At 35.2% G+C, this 8064-nt stretch overlaps 1 long non-coding RNA gene across 1 annotated transcript in view; it reads left to right on the top strand.

Moving 5' to 3' along the window:
- Window positions 1–4689, top strand: part of LOC108748187 — a 60431-nt gene extending 55742 nt beyond the window's left edge. Inside the window, exon 4 of the long non-coding RNA XR_001939296.1 lies at window positions 4660–4689. This is a non-coding gene — a long non-coding RNA (uncharacterized LOC108748187). The remainder of the gene's footprint in view (window positions 1–4659) is intronic.
- The last annotated feature ends 3375 nt before the right edge of the window (window positions 4690–8064 follow it).

Raw genomic sequence — 8064 nt, forward strand, 5'->3', positions numbered from 1 at the left:
ATCAGCTGTTTGTAATAATTTTATTGAACGTTTGTGTGTATAGAAAAGTAAAATTATTTTTGGTTATATTAACCGAACATTTGATTGAAATTATTTTATTCATTTAACATTTTCAATTAACATTTGATAGCTGTTGCCAGACTCTTTTTAATGTACTAATTACTGCGGTAAATATTATCACATGACTCAGTGGTTGAATTGGTAAAGACACCTGTCGCGGAATGTAGAAAGATGTGTTCAGATTCGAAATATGGCTGAGGTGATATTTTTCGCAATAAACTCTTACGTTTTAAGATGCTTATTAGTATCATTAAATTGCTTGTCAATTTAATTTGTAATATTATCGTAATTTTAGTTCAAGATTACGTTTGAAAACCAAACAGAACTGTACATGTATATAAATTTACATCAAAATAATATTAAGAATTTATTAGATCTAACTTAGGACGAATAAGCATTTTCCTAGTTATGTTAAAAAACTTTATATAGCGATAATTCACAAATGAGGATCTTAAATTATAAGACTGAAAATAATATATTATAGTGATATCCATGAATTCTGAAAATTCGAAGTGCGTTTCATGAATTTTGCAACGTGGTGCATCCAGTAGTGCATCACATCAGCAATCTTTAAACGTGCTACGTAGCCGCTGTCATCGGGAACTAGAGAAGTGCGTAAATCGCGCCAGTTATATTTAGTGATACCAATGCGACTATCTTGCGTAGTTTCGCCCCACGCGAGCGAAGTTCGACCGTGTCTAAGTGATGTTGGTTAGCATCTAGAAAAATTTAAGCGATTCAGAGATCCAAAACTCCAACACAGGTCATTAGAATGTACCATCTCCTGTACAAAATAACTGAACAAGTAAAATTCTTTTTATTACCTTATCGTGAAACTGTTTAATTAAATATTTATACTATCTTTTATATTGCTACGTTAAGTTGCTTTCAATGCTAAAAGTAACGTACGTGATTAACGTTTGCTAAATCCAATATTAAAAAATGGTCATCAGATTTAAAACATTTCTAAATGAAATATCTTTAACATTTCTCTCAGTAAGTGTTCGTTTAACTACAAACAGCAAATAGACCAGATTATATTAGGTCGTTATTTTATTAAAAGTGTCTTTCAATGCTAACAAGAAGTATATTAATATATACCTGCCATTTTTATCGTTTTCTAATTATATTATTTGCATTTCATTACGTATCCGCGTCTTAGAGCGACGCAAAATAACGTAATAAAAAACTTGCTGTCAATAGAAAAGTTTCCATATTCATAAATCGAAAAAAGCCATTTTCAAGTCGTATATCTTCTCAAAGATCGATCGAAACGCGGTTTGCAATTATATCGTTTATTATATCACATTTATTCCTTATTCAGCAACATGATGGTATTTTACCATGCGTCTATTCGTCCGCACACGCGCGCCTCATCGATCTAAAGCCCGCAGAAATATTTCGCCATTTCGTTGCATCCGGGCGGCAATGATCTCCTTTATCAAACTACCGGATGGTCGTCAATACATCGCGTTCGACCATCTGTCTGCTTCGCTCGTTCGTGATCTGGTACCTGCCTGACTGCGCCCGTACCTGCAATCCCATACGTCTGTCGGACTACCTACCTGCCTGCCCTCCTTGTCCGCTTGCTTGTCTACCTATCTACTTGTCTTTCCGCCTGCCTACCTACGCGTACAGTCAGGCATATTAGTGGTGCCCGGTGAGCCTTCATTCCACAGGCAAATCTTTCTGTGACATTCGCAATCAATAAGCGTGTCTTTTCACTAAATTATTTTACGGTTTGACGATCTTATGCTTGTAAAGGAACAAAAGGGATCGGTAAAATATTCCTTAGAGACGCGGATGAGCTGTGCCACTAATGCATAAGGTTGTACCTACACCTACCTGCCAAGCTATCTCTTCGTTTGCCCACCAGCCTACCTAATCGACGACGTATCTGCTCGGTTAAAATAACGCAGTACATACGCATCTTTGCATTGCCTTATGAAACCTACGAAGAATCGATTTCATCCTTTGGATAAATCCAAAGCCGATCACGTGGGGACATGCGGAATTGCTGTCAATAAACTCTTCGACGCATCGGACATCCCTCCTGGCGATTTTACAAAGTTCTTCTGATAATAATATAAGCGAAGATCGATTTTACGAGACGAGATAAAAATAAGTTGATAACGAAGATGGCAAATAGACTAGAATAAGGAATTACTTTGTAAAAGAGAGTAACTAGTTACAATTCTGTTGTTTCAAAAAAACTATAGTTATAAGTTATTTTATATATATTAAGACTCTAAAAAATAACACATTAACAGTTACAATAACTCAAAAAGTTTTCATCTTCAACTTACTTTTCTATTTATTCTATCAGAATATGGATAACATTGAATTCATTATAGAACCATCAAAGAAAAAGATAGATTTACATTTACAATGTTAGATATACAATTTTATTTACAAAAGTATGAAAAGGCAATATAGTGCAAACCTAAAATAAAAGAATTATAACTAATATCTATCAATTAAAATATCTATCAATTCCTTGACTTTTAATGATTGAAAAAAATGTAATTAGATAAAACAATTCGCGTTTTAGCGCTCTCTGTATGTTTCTTTACTATTTGTTTGCAAAGAGAAAGAAATTGCTTAATTTCTATTCTTAATATCTATACTCTATACTTAATTATCTTTCAAGATCGAATTGTCGCTAATCAGAGATTACAATGTATTCAAATTTCTGTATTGTAATATAAGCAAAAAACGCAAGACGCATATAATATTGATTCAAAATAAGAAGCTGAAATAAAATAGGAAAACCAATCATAGATTATACGTAAAAACCAAGGATACTGCAACATGTCTTTTCTTGATTTTATAATCTTCTCAAACACGATAAAATTGAAAGATTTTTCCCGTTGTTCGTTTCACGTCTGCGTAGCTACATCTGCGTAGCTAGCTAGACCATGATTCCATTGCGAAAAAAACGTTACAATATTTCGTAGATCAAACTGGCTATTGCGGACGTTGAAAATATCGCGAATTAAAATAAAAAATTATTAGATCCGGAGAGCCCCGAGGATAAGCAAGAGCGTAAAGTTTTCCAAGAGAATTATACTCCCGATGACGGCAGGGAAAGAATGACGTCACGTTGAGATAATGATCATTAGTAGTTGACATAAATCATGTAACTGCAATCGTAAAGTACACGCGCCGGGGTTAGCGCTCCACGGTGTTGAGCAATACACGCAAGCGTAAATTACCGCAACGTGTCTGTTTTAGCGAGATTTTCAAAACTGTCGAGATTGCGTCATTTTGCGCAGTAAAAACGGGTTACACACGATCGCGATATAGATAAACGGAAGGTTACCACGCGCGATTTCCATCACACTTCTCTCCCCTACGTCTACGTACGTTTCTTCTAATGTTGCACATCGGTCCGCGAATAACCTAGGCCCTGTAGATACCTCAACCGTGAAGAGTCCTTGATACGCGAGCGTGCACAACCGACGACATATATATGTAGGCCAAGCATTCGTGTGTTTCGTCGTCATATGTGCACAAGCCAAGTGTGCGTATACACTTCACATGGACTCGAGAAAGGCTAGACATTCTGTCTGTTGATGGAAAAGTACATTTATTTCGAATCAAAGAAAATACAAGGCTCGTAATTTGCAAAGTAAAATATAAAAGAGAAAGCGGTAAAACAGAAGAATTACATGCAGTAATGGATATTTGAAATAAGAATTAATGAAATAATTTATTCTAAGCAATCGTATAACTTATGCTAAAATTTATTAATTAAGAATAATAGATGCTAATTTTACATTTAATTCATTTTGAAATACATAAATCTATTTTTACATAGAGTAATTATATATTTTTCTTGCGCTCTTTGGGTGATAGAAAACTATCAATTATTATATAAATTTCAGAATAAATATTTTGATCATTAAGAGAACTACTTAGACCATGAATCACAAAAATTTTAACTCTCAAAAATACTTTTAAATGCAAGATTTTAGCTTATTTTTTTATTAATTAAAGCATTCAAAAGGTGTTCGACCGACGATTAAAACTTCTTGAATGTTATTCAGGATTTTAATAACATTCATCAAGATCAAGACCATTGGAGATTGTTTCTCCTATTTGAAAAATGCTAATGAAGGCGGTACTTGAATTTTGTCAACTCATATTTCCAAAAATACTTGACCAAAAGAAATTTCATTGTAATATTTTGAAAAGCTCTCGAGTTAAGCTACAAGAATATGCAATAAAAAATGGGATTTCTATTTAAGAAATTGAAGTGAGCTATATAATGGCTAAACAATTATTTAAAAAAAATCAAACCAATAGCATCTTATATCCCCTTTGAAGTCATATAACTTTATATCTTGTACATATATCCAAAATATAAATCGTTGATTACTTGTAATAAGATGAAAAAAAATGCACAGAAACTTTCGCCTAATCTTTAATACATATATTTTTTACTACAAAAACAACATTAAAATATTTTTAAGTGATTAATAATTATTTTCGCAACACAAGAACAATTAACGACATGTGCATCCCATGACAACGGAATTTAATCTACCCATAGATACAAAAAGAGCAACATTGTAACAATCGTATGTATAATATCAGTTACAGATCTCAACACTCTAAATTACTCTAAACAGTCATTGAGAGAGAGAGAGAGAGAGAGAGACCAATGGAATTCCATGATTCACGATGTCCCGATCCCCACTATATTAATTTTGTGAATTTTATACATTTTGCGTTAATGTTTTTGAACCACACACCAATTACTATTCTCGAAACTCTATTTTATGCCAAAATTTAGAAGATATTACATTATTAATTTTGTTAATTTAATATTACTGATGCTAATAAAGATCTTATAAATTTACCAAATATATTTATTATGAAAAACAATACATTACTCAGATGGTGATTTATTCTGTGTATTCACAGTTACTATTTGTTTTTAATAAATTATTATTTAAATTTGTTTGAAAGACTGTATGATTGAAATTTAATCGAAATAAAATGCGTGATTAATACATATGTGGATAAAAAATAATTATAAATAACGAAAACATTTTGTAGTAAACAATCCGAATATAATTGGGAAGGGAAAAAAATGTTTAAGAGCTAAAAATTAAAAGTTAATACCGTGCATTTTCAGTTTGATAACAATTTTTCTGCCTAGCTTATTTTTAATGTAAATATTCCGATGTATTTCAACTACAATAAAATGAAACTCGTACATTGTGAGTGCATTCTGGCGCTTATAATGCTCGCGAACGTTATTTGTCTTTGTTTAATATTTAATAAACAATGAAGTGAATTCCATGAGTTTTACGAGCGTCAAATGGAATGCATCGTAAGTTGAAGTAAGACCGAAACGATAGAAAGGAAAAAGGAAGAAGTATGAAAATATCAACTTTTCTATTGGTGACTGGTATGACTGCCAGTCACAGTAGGCATTTCCGGAGGTTGGCATGTGCAAGATTTCCATCAGGCCACACTTTGCAAGGGTCTATCTTTCGTGAGTTACCTTAGTTTGCTAGTGCTTAAGGATTTGAGAATTTGAGAGTTTAGGAATAAATTTGATTTTCTAACAATTTCAGATTTTGAAAGTGAAAAAGTTTGATGAATCTAAAGTACCATAACACTTTTACTTGGATAATAATTTGAAATAGTTGAACAAAATTGGTGCAATGCGAAATGAGTGATAGAAGTGATAGTGATAAGGAGATCGTAAGAATAATGCACAATAGGATTTTATTTATTAAAAATAGAAAAAATTGAAAGACTCGAAAATATCTAAAACATTAAGCGTAAAACGAGACTTAATAAAAAGAGGCATCGTAATAGGAGTGTTTAATTAACTTGTGTAAAAAAACTCGTGTATGGTGTTTGTTAACAATACTCAGTTGAACGTTTCGATTCTGCTTTGAGTCATCCTCAGCAACAATATAAACGGTCAAACGCTTTCGAGGATCAAGTATCGCTCCAGTTATTTAATGCGTTGCATCGTTTGCGCACAGATTAATCTATCAAGTGCAGTCTTCTTTATTGGGGTAAGTCTCATTTAACTTCTAGATATTTGCATAAAAGAATTAATCTTCAACTCCAGCAACTGGTCATTTGGACCCACCCAGAGCAAAAAATTTATTGGTACTACGAGTTTTTAAATTGTACAGGTAAAAAAATTGTGAACCTTTCTCTAATAATCGCCGTAAAGGTTTATTTGCGTTCTACATTTCAAAGAGATAAGACATTTCAAAGAGATAAGACTTTGGAACTTCGGTGCAATTTTCACAACTATAGTTGAAGGTTAATTCCAACAAACAATGCTGGAGTTGCTGCATGTCGTGTACTTTAAGCATTACAAGGGCTCATATATCACTAATCGAAAATATATCGTATCCTAGGCTTACGATAATCTTACTTTAATTACGATAGTCTTTATACGTAAATTTTAAATAATCCAATCTAACATTCACAAGTCAGCTCTTTTCCGACGATCTATTGCAAAAGGATAAGAAGTAGTTGCAACAGCAGCAGCTACTATTTCTGAGTTTGATTATTCATTATTAAAATAGATGAAGTAAATAAAATGCTGTTACACGTGTCCGGCTCGTTCACTCGGTTGTTGCCTGATGCCGTCGCAAGCAACACGTGCCTCTCATCTGCGTCAACATAGTAAAACGTCTGAATTAGAACCTTCGTGCTAAACGCGTGTGTAGCTACGCGTGTTGCAACTGGTCCATATTGTCTATTCGATACCCGAGTGACCTTGCTCCTGAACGTGTTGTCGCGGAAGCGCACGATTTATCATCCCGAAGTTAAGGCCTTTAATGAGACCTCGCCGAAAGATTTAGTATTCCGAGGTACAACTACTTGGCTCGCGAACGAGCCTTCAGCTTGTCCACGTGTACGTTCTCTCTTCTGTGCTAGATGTATTTCTCCTTCGATACCGATCGCCTCGTCCCCTCGATTATTTGCGTCTTAACAACAATCGTAACACGTGTCAATCGTCGGCTTCGGAAGAACGTCGAATCGTAACTCAGGCATGTGCGACCGCGTGTCGTAAATGCGCTTAGGCGTTATACTTGTCGCCGCTACCAAGAAGCAGCTCGACCGCGACGCAACCGAGTTGCATACGCATATAAATGCAGTCGGTCGCGCGTGCGTTTCAGTTCGGGAGGAATAGAAAGCGTGGAATAAGGGGCGGCGGGGGGGGGGAAGGGCGGGAGAGAAAGAGGGAAGGAGAGAAAGAGAGAGGGACGGAGTGCGGTCTCTCAAACGATGCAGCCGGCATCGTGTATATGCGATGTAAACAGTGCGGTTGCTGCCAGCCCTGACCGGCCGGGTGCAACGCCACCGCGGACCTTGAGCGATTATTTTACTGTGAACTTCGCCTCGCGTGCTTCGGCACCGCGGCAGCTCCGTTTCACGCGCATCGCATTTTAGCGCAGCGCTATGCACGGAGTGCGGTTTTTTACGTGCCTTTTTTAAGGGAGACAATCCGTCGCGCAGCAAGTATCTCGCGAGAGGGTATTGCGAAAGATAGGATACGATACCGAGGAGAGATACTCGCGTTTCCGGAATATATCTTATGTTAGATAAAGAAGCGCGCGATGGTTTAATCCAATCCCTTGAGTTAAATAATTTTCTTTCTTTAACTTCCATATCAAGATTTAAGTAAATTTCTGCGTGGCTAATTTCAACGTTCGTATTAACATGTGCACTTAATAAACGAACTAGCTTCGAGTCAAATTTAACTATTATTACAGGGATTGTTATCATCCAATATCTGCGAGCAATAGCCGAACGCGTTTAACAAGTGATACGAGGAGAAATAATCAGGTGTATTATACGGAAAACTGTAGATGTCCCAAAAGATAGGTGGACGAGATAAGCACACAAAGAAAGACGTGAGTACATATGCACTCGCAAGAACACCTCGAGAAGTGTCAAGTTTTGATTTTAATACAATTTGTACCTATATATATATATATATATATATTAGGTGTACAA

Source organism: Trachymyrmex septentrionalis, unplaced genomic scaffold, assembly GCF_001594115.1.
Source record: "Trachymyrmex septentrionalis isolate Tsep2-gDNA-1 unplaced genomic scaffold, Tsep1.0 scaffold213, whole genome shotgun sequence".
In the NCBI taxonomy this organism is placed as follows: domain Eukaryota; kingdom Metazoa; phylum Arthropoda; class Insecta; order Hymenoptera; family Formicidae; genus Trachymyrmex; species Trachymyrmex septentrionalis.